The sequence below is a fragment of the Cimex lectularius genome, unplaced genomic scaffold (genome assembly GCF_000648675.2).
Source record: "Cimex lectularius strain Harlan isolate CLEC.00 unplaced genomic scaffold, Clec_2.1 scaffold73, whole genome shotgun sequence".
NCBI lineage: Eukaryota > Metazoa > Arthropoda > Insecta > Hemiptera > Cimicidae > Cimex > Cimex lectularius.
In genome coordinates, this window is record NW_019392632.1 from 1786227 (window position 1) to 1798399 (window position 12173).

Here is a 12173-nt window from a genome sequence, read left to right on the forward strand (position 1 = left end):
GCATTTTTAAAAATGAAAAACAACAGAATTAATTAGTAAATTATTTAATACAGACTAAAGCCTGAACTTCATACTTTAATTACAAGGATTACAATTTTTTAAAATGATTACACCTATCCTTCAAATTTTTTATTTCTAAAAACTTTTACTAAAAATATTTCCGTAATAAAACATTACTTAGAAAATATTTTATAATTTTATTTCTCATAGTTTATATTCGACTCTTCCTTCTTATCTGAGATGAGCTGACTCTCCAAGGCGATGTTGTTCTTTTTTTATTCTTCATTCGTGGTTTTATAATCTATAATTCTATCTCGTCGAAACGCTATCGTTTCTCAAGGGAATATTATTCCTTATCAAACAATTTGGAATATCCGTTCTTTTATTTCCTCGGGTTTCGAAGGACGAAAACGCCGCTGCCAACAACATCGTATTGTCAGAAAGAAAACAAAAACTATTTGTTTTCGTTTTGCTCGCTTTGGTATAAAAATGGTTTAAAAATATGATTTCTTTTCGAAGTGGAAAGGAAAGGAAATTATTTTCTGATATTCAGGAAGAATTCACTGCTTCAAAATAAACCGCAAACATGCATACACACGAGAAAGCATCAGTAGAAAATATATTTTCAAAACTTTAACCAATTATCCATTTATTATTTTAAAAATTCCGCCAACCTAATAATAGAGAACTTATAGAATAGAGAAATAGAGAATTATTTTGATTCTTCTACTGATTCTAGCTGAAAAACCCACAGTAAAATTAAATACACATAAACATAAAAAACATGAATAAACACGAAATGAGAAACAAAAGATAATGAGGATGAGATATGTGAGAGGTTTCTGATGTGTGAGAAAAGAGGACAAGAAATAAAGTTCAGAATGAGAGAGAGAGAGAGAGAGAGAGAGAGAGAGAGAGAGAGTGAGAGAGAGAGAGAGTGAGAGAGAGAGAGTGAGTGAGAGAGAGAGGGAGAGAGAGAGAGGGAGAGAGAGAAAGAGAGAGAAAGAACGAGGGAGAGAGAAAGAGAAGCAGAGAAGGAAAGAAGAGAGACAGAAAGAGAGAGAAGCAGAGAAAGAAAGAAGTGAGACAAGAGAGAGAGAGAGAGAGAGAGAGAGAGAGAGAGAGAGAGAGAAAAGAGAGAGAGAGAGAGAGAGAGAGAGAGAGAGAAGCAGAGAAAGAAAGAAGAGAGACAAGAGAGAGAGAGAGAGAGAGAGAGAGAGAGAGAGAAAAGAGAGAGAGAGAGAAGAGAGAGAGAGGAGAGAGAGAGAAGAGAGAGGAGAGAGAGAGAAGAGAGAGAAGAGAGAGAGAGGAGAGAGAGACAAGAGAGAGAGAGAGAGAAAAGAGAGAGAGAGAGAAGAGAGAGAAGAGAGAGAGAGAGGAGAGAGAGAAGAGAGAGGAGAGAGAAGAAAAAATGAGGAAGGGAGTGAAAAGAGAGGGTGAAAGAGTGAGAAGGAGGGTGGGAGGGATAGATAAAATGAGAGCTACTCAACAGACAGGCATACCTCACCACTCATTCTGACGACAGACAACGAACACACATACATACACATCGCTACAAAGCATGAACTTTAGTAGTACCATCATGTTGAAATAATGAATTTTTTTGCGCTGTTTTAGGCTTTTGGTTTCTACTGTTATAAATTCTTCCCACTGGTCGTTTTGCAGATAGGATTCCTGACAATCGGCAATGTGGCACCGCTCGCCTTCGCTTTGTACGGCCAAGGGGTTTAAAAATCGTACATGAATTTGTTTTTAATCTCAATCTAAACTGTTTTATGTGGGACGCTTGTAATTTCGATGTTGCGTTTCAGGAAACAGACGTTTTCCGATTAGGGTTTCCGGGGTGGGGGGGCTGTTCTACCTGAAGACCCGGAAGAAGCGCCATCCATCCGACGATATCTTGAACAAATCGTGTCAACTCCCGCTTTATTTAATCTATTTTGCCTCTTTATTTTAATACCATTATCAAGGATAAAAAGGAACCTTTCGTGGCTGATTCATTTTCAAACGCTGATTAGACACTCGTATTTTTTTTTTTACAATGTTTTAAAATTTTGCGTTATGCAAGGTCGGCCTGGATTTTCGAAATGAGGCTATTTATGTATTTATTTTTTGTTGTAATCAAAATCGGAACGTTTAGTGGGGTATGTATGGGGGAGTGGACTTAAGCACTCCGAGACCTTAAGGCGAGCGCTTCCTAACGTTGCCTTCCGGATCATCGGGTGGTTGGCCCAACCCCGGAAGCTCTGCTCTAAAATCTTTTTTTTGTTTTTTTTTGTTTAATGAAACGCAGTATCAAAACACGTGTTAGGCCCACACATTATAAAAGAGTAAAAGTGGGGGATTACGTAATCGAGTCCCCCCCTCGAAGCATCACCACTATATTTAGATTTGGCAGGGACGAATAATACAAACAACTGTTTTGGTGCTCCCTTGCGAAACGTTTTTTGCATTTGACGCGATCAGCGAAATCCACGATTTCACCGATGGTCGTGGTCGAGTTAGGGCGATCTCCTTACAGGACGAAACCCAAGGTTCGACAGTCCCTTTATAATCTAATAAAAAATGTACTGTCATAAAATTGGCATTAAAGAATTTACCTTTTTGCAAGGGGAGATGGCCCTTTGTGCGGTTTCTTTTTTGGTTTAAATAAATGTCAACAGCCGAAATCCTCCGTGTAATCCATGTCAGGGGGTGTTAAACTCGTCTCGGCCAAAGGGTTAAAAATTCGTTGTAAATTGTATTTTTTTTAAATAAATCACCCACTGCACATCACACACTCCGTTATTTAGCGCGCTACGTTAGACTAGACTGACTCCGGGCGAAGTGATAGCCGAAGGAAGGAATGGAAGGTGAGTCACCGCGTGTCAGCCCCCACCCAGCTCCCTCCACTCGCAGTCATCGCACTGACTTTCTGTCCCGTTTTCTGTTCTTCGGCTCCTGATTTTCTTGAGGAGTCGATCTGGTATTCGAACCTGTCCCGTTGGTATTCGGCCATGGCATGGCGCCGTCGCAGGGTCAAAAACAACGGGCGATCTTCAAGTTTTCCGTCTTTCGAGACCGACCCTGGATGGAACTCCATGCAAAGTTATTAGCAAACACTCACTTGACCATCAAAATACCACAATATTTACTATTTAAAAAATATATATACCTTGACAGGCAAAAATCCCACCCAACTGATTTTTTTTCATTTTCTCCATAAAAGAAAATCCTGCTCTTAATTAGTCTCATTGTTTTTATCAATAAATATTTGTTTATGGTACGTTTTAAATTGGGAATATCAATTAGACGTAAACACACTTAATCCTTAATCCAAAACAAGGATAAAGGTTTTTTCAATGTTTAATTTTTTAGGGAATTTAAAATGTTTATTCAGTCTCATTTGAATTTTGAAGTAATAAGCTGTTTAGTTTTCATCTTTGTTTTCTTAATTTCAATTTTTAAACTTAAAAATGTCACGTAGTACTGAGGGTGTTGCGAGTAATGTGGCACTGATGATGGACGTTCCATGAGGTAGGCGGCTATTGCCATCTGAGTTCCCTACGAAACTCTGCGAGACGACGTTAGACGTTTTCGAGAAACTGGGTCCTACCATAGAAGGCCCGGTTCTAGACGCCCTAAGGTAACAGAACCACAGTAAAGCCGTTTTTTGACTTTGAGAATTTTGCGAAATGGGCACCTTACTATTCAAGCTGCAGGATGTTTGAGGTGTCCAAATTTCTGAACGCACTGCTCGAGGAAGATGAAATCAGTAAGGACTGATGGCTTTTCGCTCCGTAGGAGGACCAGAATCGACCAGAACACACAGAATTGCACGGCTCGCATTTGCTCAAGAACACAGCCATTGGTCTTTGAACGATTGGTCTGCTGTACTGTTTACATATGAGTGTAGATTTGGTCTGCGATCTCCAGATGGGCGTGAAAGAGTGTGGAGAAGGCGAAATGAAAGGTACGAAACCCGTAATTTTTCCCAGAGCCAACCTTTTCAACGTAGCTCAGTGATGGTGTGGGTTGGAATTTCAACGGAGAGTCACACAGAGTTGGTTGTTGTTCGTAGAGGATCTTTGACGGTCACTCGCTTTATGGATGAAATTTTGGAACATCATGCTTTGCCCATCCTCGATGAAATCAGCGACAATCCTATTCTAATCCACGATAATGCCCGTCCACATGTCGCTCGCATAGTACAAACGTTCATTCAGTATAACTTCTACAGTATAACATCAGGGTCTTAGCCTGGCCAGTCCGTTCTCTAGACTTGAATTCCATCTAACATTTATGGGATAACCTCAAAAGACGAATAAGAGCACGTCCATCACCTGTCCTGATGCACTCCACGATCTTGAAATTCGTGAAGAGTGGGCTAACCTCCAGTAAACAGAGATATTTCCAGACTGGTAGAAGTATACCGAGCCGTCTTTTGGAAGATATTACAAAACTGCCCGTACAAAAGACACTTTTTAATATTTATCAATGAGTTTACTTTCACCCAAAATTACTAAAACACACAACACTCAATAAACACTACGACTATCCTCTCCAATAATCAGCGCGCTATTACAGAATTAATGTCATACGTTGAACTAAACACACAACACTCAATAAACACTACGACTATCCTCTCCAATAATCAGCGCGCTATTACAGAATTAATGTCATACGTTGAACTACTGAACGGAAATTAGCTTCATTCTTCAAATTTACAATACATCTGCTGATGTAGGTCGATTATATCCGGTCATTCTGGCCAGCCTATTCAAAGCGTTTCAGCATTTCGCCATAAAAAGGGCATACGCCGAGAGTACGAGAAACAGAATAAAAGCCCGTGTCGATATTGCCAGAAAGTAGAAGAAACAGCAGAATATCATTGTTAGTGCGAAGGCCTGCAGGCCGAGAAGAAAAGCTGAAACTCCTGGGAGATGCAAAACCCAAACCTGAAGGATATTACGGTAGTCCTTAATAAAACTTGGGAATCTGGTAAAAAGCCCTCTTAATGATGAACTCTAAATAATAAAGGAGATTGCATAGTAGACGAAACTGAGGACTACTATTGAGACCGACAACTCCTTTTCAACCTTTAATGATTATTAGGAATCAGCTTAGTTACTTGTAAACCATTATGAGATATAAAATTACGTATCATATATATGACACATCATGTATATAAAACTGGTTGTAAAATATAACTACTACTAAACCATGTCTTAAAAATCATTTCTCTTAGCTACTAACTGCCAAACCTTTATGTGGTTATGCGGCATCAAATATTTCTTATACCTACTGAAGGAAACAACGTAAGTGCTAAACCATTATTAGCTATCAAACATTTCTCACTTACTATTCATACTTACTGTTAAACTAGTATATGATTATATATTTCTCATAGTAAATGATTAGTTGGATGCAGCAGCATAGCTACTGCTAAACCATTTAGTGGCATCAAACATTTCTCACAGCTACTTATTATTAAGAGTCAACATAGTTACTGCAAATGGTACTAGGTACTCATAGTTACCATAGGAAGGAGACAGATCCAACACATGGCTAAATTCCGAAACGCGTCTGACAGATTAACTGAGCTAGTGGCAGACAAAATAATTGGAAACAAGCAAATTACAGGCATAACTACTGCTCGACCATTATGTGGTATTAACCAGTCCCCATATAAAATAAATTCTTTACGGATTTCACGAATTGTAATACTCTGTTTCGATGGTTAATTATTTCCAAAGGATGTGATAGCCAAATTGGTCAAAAATCAAGAGTGGGCACTTTGTACCTGCAGAAGATTCCAATGTTGTAAATGTATAGTTACTTTAGTTTCTTTTTAAAAGTTTTTTTTGGATAAAATAAGACAAACTTTCGCATTTTTTAAGTCACCATAAAAGCAAAAGAAAGTAAGAAAGAAAGACGAGAACGTCTAAACAGAACAATAAATTTATGGACGTGAAAAGAACTTTTTCGTTTGCTCTACTATTTGATACTCTAAATTTGTCTCTGCTGTTTTAATTTTTATTTAAATGAAGCTTATTCAAATAAAAGAAATAAAAAAGCAGCTAAATAAGTGATAAAAAGTCCATAAATTCCGAGGGTAGTCCACACTAATCATAAAACACTTTTATAGCACCCGCATTGCTGTATCTTATTATTTGTTGTGGTCTCTTATTAATACTTCCAATTAATTACTTGTTTCTTTGGTAATTACCGTCTTTTTAACGTATTAAGTTGTTTTAAGTACTATGTCCCTTAGTGGTTAGAAGAATTTTATTACTTCCTTTTGTCAATTTTCGTATTTCAAGCGTGTCAGTTGATATCCACCGGTTGTCATATGTGATAGGTGGTTTTGCATTTCTCTTAAATATCGAGTTCGGCGTAATTTTTTTAAATTCAATTTTAGCTTGACTAATTCGCCTTTTATTCAAAATCAAAGATCTTTTCTGAATTATTAAAAAAAAAAATCTGTGCAAAATGACACTGTTAGCTTAAAAACAATTTAGGTATCTTCGATGTGCCCGTGACATAAATAGCTATCTGCCAGCTGTTAAGAAAAGAAAAAAAAGGCAATTTTGCATATCTAGACATTCTATTGTCCGTACTCTGTTCTACATACAAGGTTGAATACCACGGGTCTCACAGGAAGGAGGTCGGAAGCGAAGCAATTACTATTATAAACGGAAAAGAATTATCTTTGTGTTGTATAAAATAGTATCATGGAAGTTATCCACATATTCGGAACCGAATAAATTCCGAGTTTGTCAGCGGTGACAATGACAGAATGCCGACCGCACCGGCTTGAATACGTGATCAGCCACACTGGAAAATCAGAAGTCAAGGAACATAAAACGGGACAGGATGTCAGTGGTCATCGCACCGGTACTATTGTTCCAATATCATTTAACTTTTGTAAAACACGAGTGACAGTAAAGAGGTACTTAGAATTTACATAATGTACGTGTGTAACATCATTCAAACCAATTATACTCATAAGTCCTTCCCTCTCCCCCCAATAGTATGTATTGATTTTTAACAAGCTAAGGTCATTCCAAAGACTAGGTTGTATGATGATGACGGGAGCTTTTCCCACTACACCAACCCTAGCTTTGGAAGTGATAACAAACACCACACCNTGATTTTATCGCATTAATAATTAACTAATAAAATTTACAGGTTTGATTTGACCAGTGAGCTTATCCAACTATCCTTTTAAAAACCAAACTTTCATGCATTTTGTACATGGTGCTAATGACAAATAACAAATCAATGCTCATGAAGTCCTTAAGTCCAAAAATATAAAGTAAAATGATCAAATCCAATATTCTTTATTATTACATACATTTCGGGAAAATTTCCAAATAGTATATGTATAAAATGTATAAGCAGCATAAAATATGCCAAGTGCAAAGTTAAATGTAAATCTGGTACATAACGCAATACATTACACAAACTTAATAGAAACTACAGAAATTGTTTATTGTCACAAATGACAACATTAAGAAAAAAATTTTCAAAGGTATCAAATTTTCAACCCAGAAATGCTAAGCTGCCAAAATTTTCAACCCACTGATAAAAACAGATTGACCAACAGTGTCCTAGTTCAATGACATTCAGAATAAAACATATTAACATCTCCAATTCTTCTACTAGGAACTAGAAACTTTATTAAATGTGGTAATTGCAAAGAGAAATGATACAGAAAAGAATAATTACAAAACGCACACACACGCGCGCGTGTAAGAGAGATAGTTAGAGAGAGAGAGAGAGAGAGAGAGAGGGAGAGAGAGAGAGAGAGAGAGAGAGATAGGTACACAAATAGATAGAATGATAGAAAGTAAAAGAAATAAAAAGGAAAGAAAGAGAGAGGGAGAGAGATATATTTGTGCATACAAAGTCAGCAAATTAGAATAGTAGCTGAATAATAAACAACCTAGTCCTAAATATATAAAAATTAATCTAACAACATAGCAGAGAAAAATGAAATACGTGTTTCGTCATTCCGCCGTGAAAAGGACATTCCCACATAGAAACGCGTTAATGAATTAACGTAAATGAACCTACGCCTAGAGGTAAATCTCAACGTCCACCATATAGTTGACCTCAACACACTGTGTTAGAACGATTCGTATCAAACCCTCGACCGACTTACATTGACCTCCAGATTTTGAACGGTTGCAACAACCATTAGAGTGGCAGAAAAGTTACCCAAGGGTTAGGAATAAAAGAGGCGGCCACAAGAACTACTGCGCCTCTACCTCAGTAGATCTATTGTGCTTCCCGTTGTTTATAACTCACTGATCAGCTTCAGGTTATTAAACAGTCTCCATAGCTTGCCAGCGGCTCCTTAGTGTAGGATCTTGCTTGGGTTTTTCTTGCCCTGGTTGCAAGAACCTGCTCCTACATAGACCTTCACAGAAAAGTAGAATGTGTTTTGTGGTCTCCTCCTCATCCCGGATCAAGCACTTACGTATGGTCATCGTTATAAACCCGGCCTCATGGGGTACGAAGGATCGGACCACCGAAACGTATAGCGTTGAGGACGCTCAGACTAAGCTGACGGAGTCCCTCGAATACGTGAGAAGTGGCGGATGGGAATAATGGTCGGTGGTGCACACGAATGGCGACCTTTACCGAAGGCAATCTCCTCTAGAGGGTAGTTAGTAATTCCACTTTAAACAAAACCGCGGCCGGAGCGGATCCGGAAGTTCTTATGCTGGAGGAGCCCCAATACTCTGGGAGATAAAATGGTCTTGGGGCGTGGGAGACCATGCTGATTGGGTAGCCCTTTACGCGCAGCATACGGTCTGATTAGGGGAGTGACGTTTCTTCTTGGCTCCTCGGGGCTGGTAAAGCTTCAACACAAACGGACGTTAAAGATCCTCATTGTCCTTTTAAAGACATCCGAGTATTTGGGAATGCACTGTCCTGTTAGGAGTCCAACCAGAATCCTGGTTCGGTTGCGGTTGCCTTCCAGTAATTCTTTTGGATGTTTTGCGGATGGTCCTTCTGTGAATCTCTTCGCGTGCCACATATTTGTGATATTGTTCCACGAGGTTTTGGACTCATTAAGAATCCATTTTAAGATGTATCCTTTTTGGTGGCAGGATCCTATCCACAGTAGGGTTCAGGACCCAGAGAGTCCGTGTTGGCCCCCTATTTGGCCAACCTTTTCGTTGCCCAGGATCAGGACATTAGTGTGGCTGACTTCCATCAGGGCCTCCATGCAGTTCCACACACTCTTTGCCTAGGGCCATAAGTGCTGCTTGATTGTCACAGAAAATGGCTACCTTCCAGGAATGTATACCTAGCCTTTTTGTTTCTTTGGCGCATTGTTCAATCGCTATGATTTCAGGTTAGAAAACTGTAGCATATTTACCCAAGAAGGAAGCTTTAATGTTCAAAATTAAGGGAATACAGCGTCACTTGTATGCACTCCAGAGCAATTTAAACGACCGACGTCAGTGGGAGATGGTCCTTCAAAATTATCTTTCTGCATAAATAATGTGAAACCATGGCTAATCTCTTTCTATAACATCAAATGATAAGAGAGCTGTGCACTGTTTGAACGTTCGATTAAAACCAAACTGCGTATTCAATGTGGGCAATATTTTCCAAAATTAATGAGAACTTGTTTCAAATTTATGCAGAATTCCAGCTCACTTTATGCTCATCGTATTTTGTCTACATACAGTTTCTAACCAATATATTTCCTTTGAAGTACGAAAGATTGAAGGAAAAAATATAAATTTTTCTTGCCCATTACCCAGGACACTAGATAAACTAATTAGTCTCATCTTAACAACACATTCCTGAAGAATGATCGAGCCTATTAAAACCCATTCTACATTAATAGATACGCTACTCAGGGGAAAAATCCTTATTTGTGGAATTTCCGGTTTACAAATAGATACAACTAAATACTAGTTTTGATCGTTTTCTTTGAGTCTTCAGTTAATGAATTGATTTGCGAGGAAAGGCTCAACGTTTGTCAAAAAAGATACAACCCTAGGTACTCTAGCTTTTTGTTAAATTATATAATTAAATGCTAGTTTAGCCATGTTTAAAGATATGACGTAGAATGGTTGCCCTGTTTATCTATTAGTTGATATTGTTCATTGATCGATTCCTTGAATGAAAATTTACGCCTTGTTATCAACTTGAGCCAGGCTGGCGTTCACGGGAAAAAATTCCAGAGATATCGAGCACTTTGTAATAAGTGCATATTTCATTATCAGAATGAAGTCGACAGGGGCTGAACAGACCGCATGTATTTTTTTGTGAGATCTCAGAGTGCCAAGATAACGGGTTGATCTCTTTGACGACGATTAAATTTAAATTAAAACACCAAAGGAATCATTACTTTTATAATATATATTTTGTCTGGAGTCTTTAGAAATATTTGGGCATGTACCGTTCTATATCTATATATCATATCTTGATATATTTCGACTTGTTTGGTGGGTTATAGGAGGTGAAGAGAAATTCAAATCCTTGAATAGAATGTCGATTTCTAAATCTAGCTACTGAATCTCCTTTACGTTACAAAACCACCAGTCACCTAATTCATCTATGAATATTTACTAAGTTTCCCCCGATGGCCACGGATTCGAGAAAGCATTTGAATCGTAGCAACCTTATTATCATATGATTTTAGCTGTAGACAGTTTATTCATTCTGGTATGTATCTAATCTGGATTGGTGATAACCTTTGGCAATATGGTAACTACGTACCTACAACGTAACTGTTGTAGAAAAATAGAAATATTCCGATGCACCGATCGTTCCTCAGCAGTGACTTGAGTGAGCTCTTGGATACATTTTGCGCCTTCGAGAAACCGTACATGCTAATCTTATTCAGATGCTTATTAAGTTGATTTCAAATTTTAAAACTTGTTTTTCCTTTGAGTACTGACGTTTATTTAAAGGGAAAGGTTTCTGAACAACTTTTAACGATATTGACTAAAAGAGATCTTCAGTGTTTGCGCTTTTTGAAAAGGTTCAGCTAATGGTTCATGTCAGCTATAGATTCTTTTTGTGAAAGGTTATCTACAGGTTCCTTCTTAATTCCTTGGTCCTGAAGCAAGTAGATCGTGATTCTATTCTGCATTTCCAACGTCTTATTTTGGCCTTTCAATCCATAAACGTACTTTAGGCAATGGCTTTCAAATTGACATATATCTGATTTGCTAGCAAATTTTTGTACTGGAATAACCTTCTCATGTCGTCCCTTGGAGCCAACCGATCTCAACGGTGCAGTTCCGGTTTTCCATTCAATTTTGCATACTTTCGAAGATTCTTCTCTGTTGATATTTGCTTTTCTTTAAACTCGTCACTATTATTTGTTGGTGAATGCTTAGGCAGTGCTTTCTCATTACTAACTGGTCTCGTACTCAAGCGATATTTTGCTTTTGAGTTATTATTAGTTAGAGTATTACTTGGTTCTATTTATTCTCTCTATCCCCAAGTCAATATCCCTTTAGTCTCGGGTGCCGAGGAGTATGTCTCATAGGTGTGTTTATTTTGGGTTTGCAGTTCAGAACCATTTTCCTAGATTATTGAATCCCATGATGTACCAACAGATTTCCGTTCTCTCCATTATGAAGCTTTAAAAATTAATTTCAGCTTGAAGCCTCGGAGTGAAGAAAATGAAATATCGGTGGCCCCCAACGTTTAAAGCGTCGATTCGGGTAACGTAAAGATCCCGGGTTCGAATCCAGGGGTCCTGAATTCGAACGTACCAAGAGCGAATAAATAATATAAACATATTGTAAATATTTTCTACGTAAAAATGTTATAACGTAAGTACAGGTGTTTTAAACCTTAAAAACATTAGCCAGATTGATGTTGACGTGACAAAATTTGGAAGTTGTTCAACATTTCTGGGACAGGGAAGATAAGGAAGACGGGATCGGAAGTTGTCATCGAATACGATTGTTTCGGTTTGTTATCGCGAGGTCACGTGTCTGACACGTGTCCCCTTCCACCCTCCCATTACAGCTAGTTAGCAACACTTGATGTCCTCTCTTCTAAACATCATCCCTCACCGACCCCTTTTAGAGCAAGGAAAACACGTCTAATGCAATTTATTCGCGTTGTCGATTTCCAAACTCGGCCGTACTCCAAATGTACACGTTTGTGCAGAAAGGGGGGAAAAACCGACCGGTTTTGAATCACAA

The 12173-nt window shown here is 38.2% G+C and overlaps 1 protein-coding gene across 4 annotated transcripts in view; it reads right to left on the bottom strand.

Moving 5' to 3' along the window:
* Window positions 1-12173, bottom strand: part of LOC106662822 (dual specificity protein phosphatase 10) — a 76046-nt gene that overhangs the window by 23617 nt on the left and 40256 nt on the right. The window contains exon 1 of one of the 4 annotated variants that reach the window (XM_014387204.2): window positions 2601-2829. The exons of the other annotated variants lie outside the window; for them this stretch is intronic. The gene's annotated coding sequence lies outside the window, so the exon portion shown is untranslated. Of the gene's footprint in view, window positions 1-2600; window positions 2830-12173 lie in introns of those variants that run through there. 4 annotated transcript variants of the gene reach the window in all.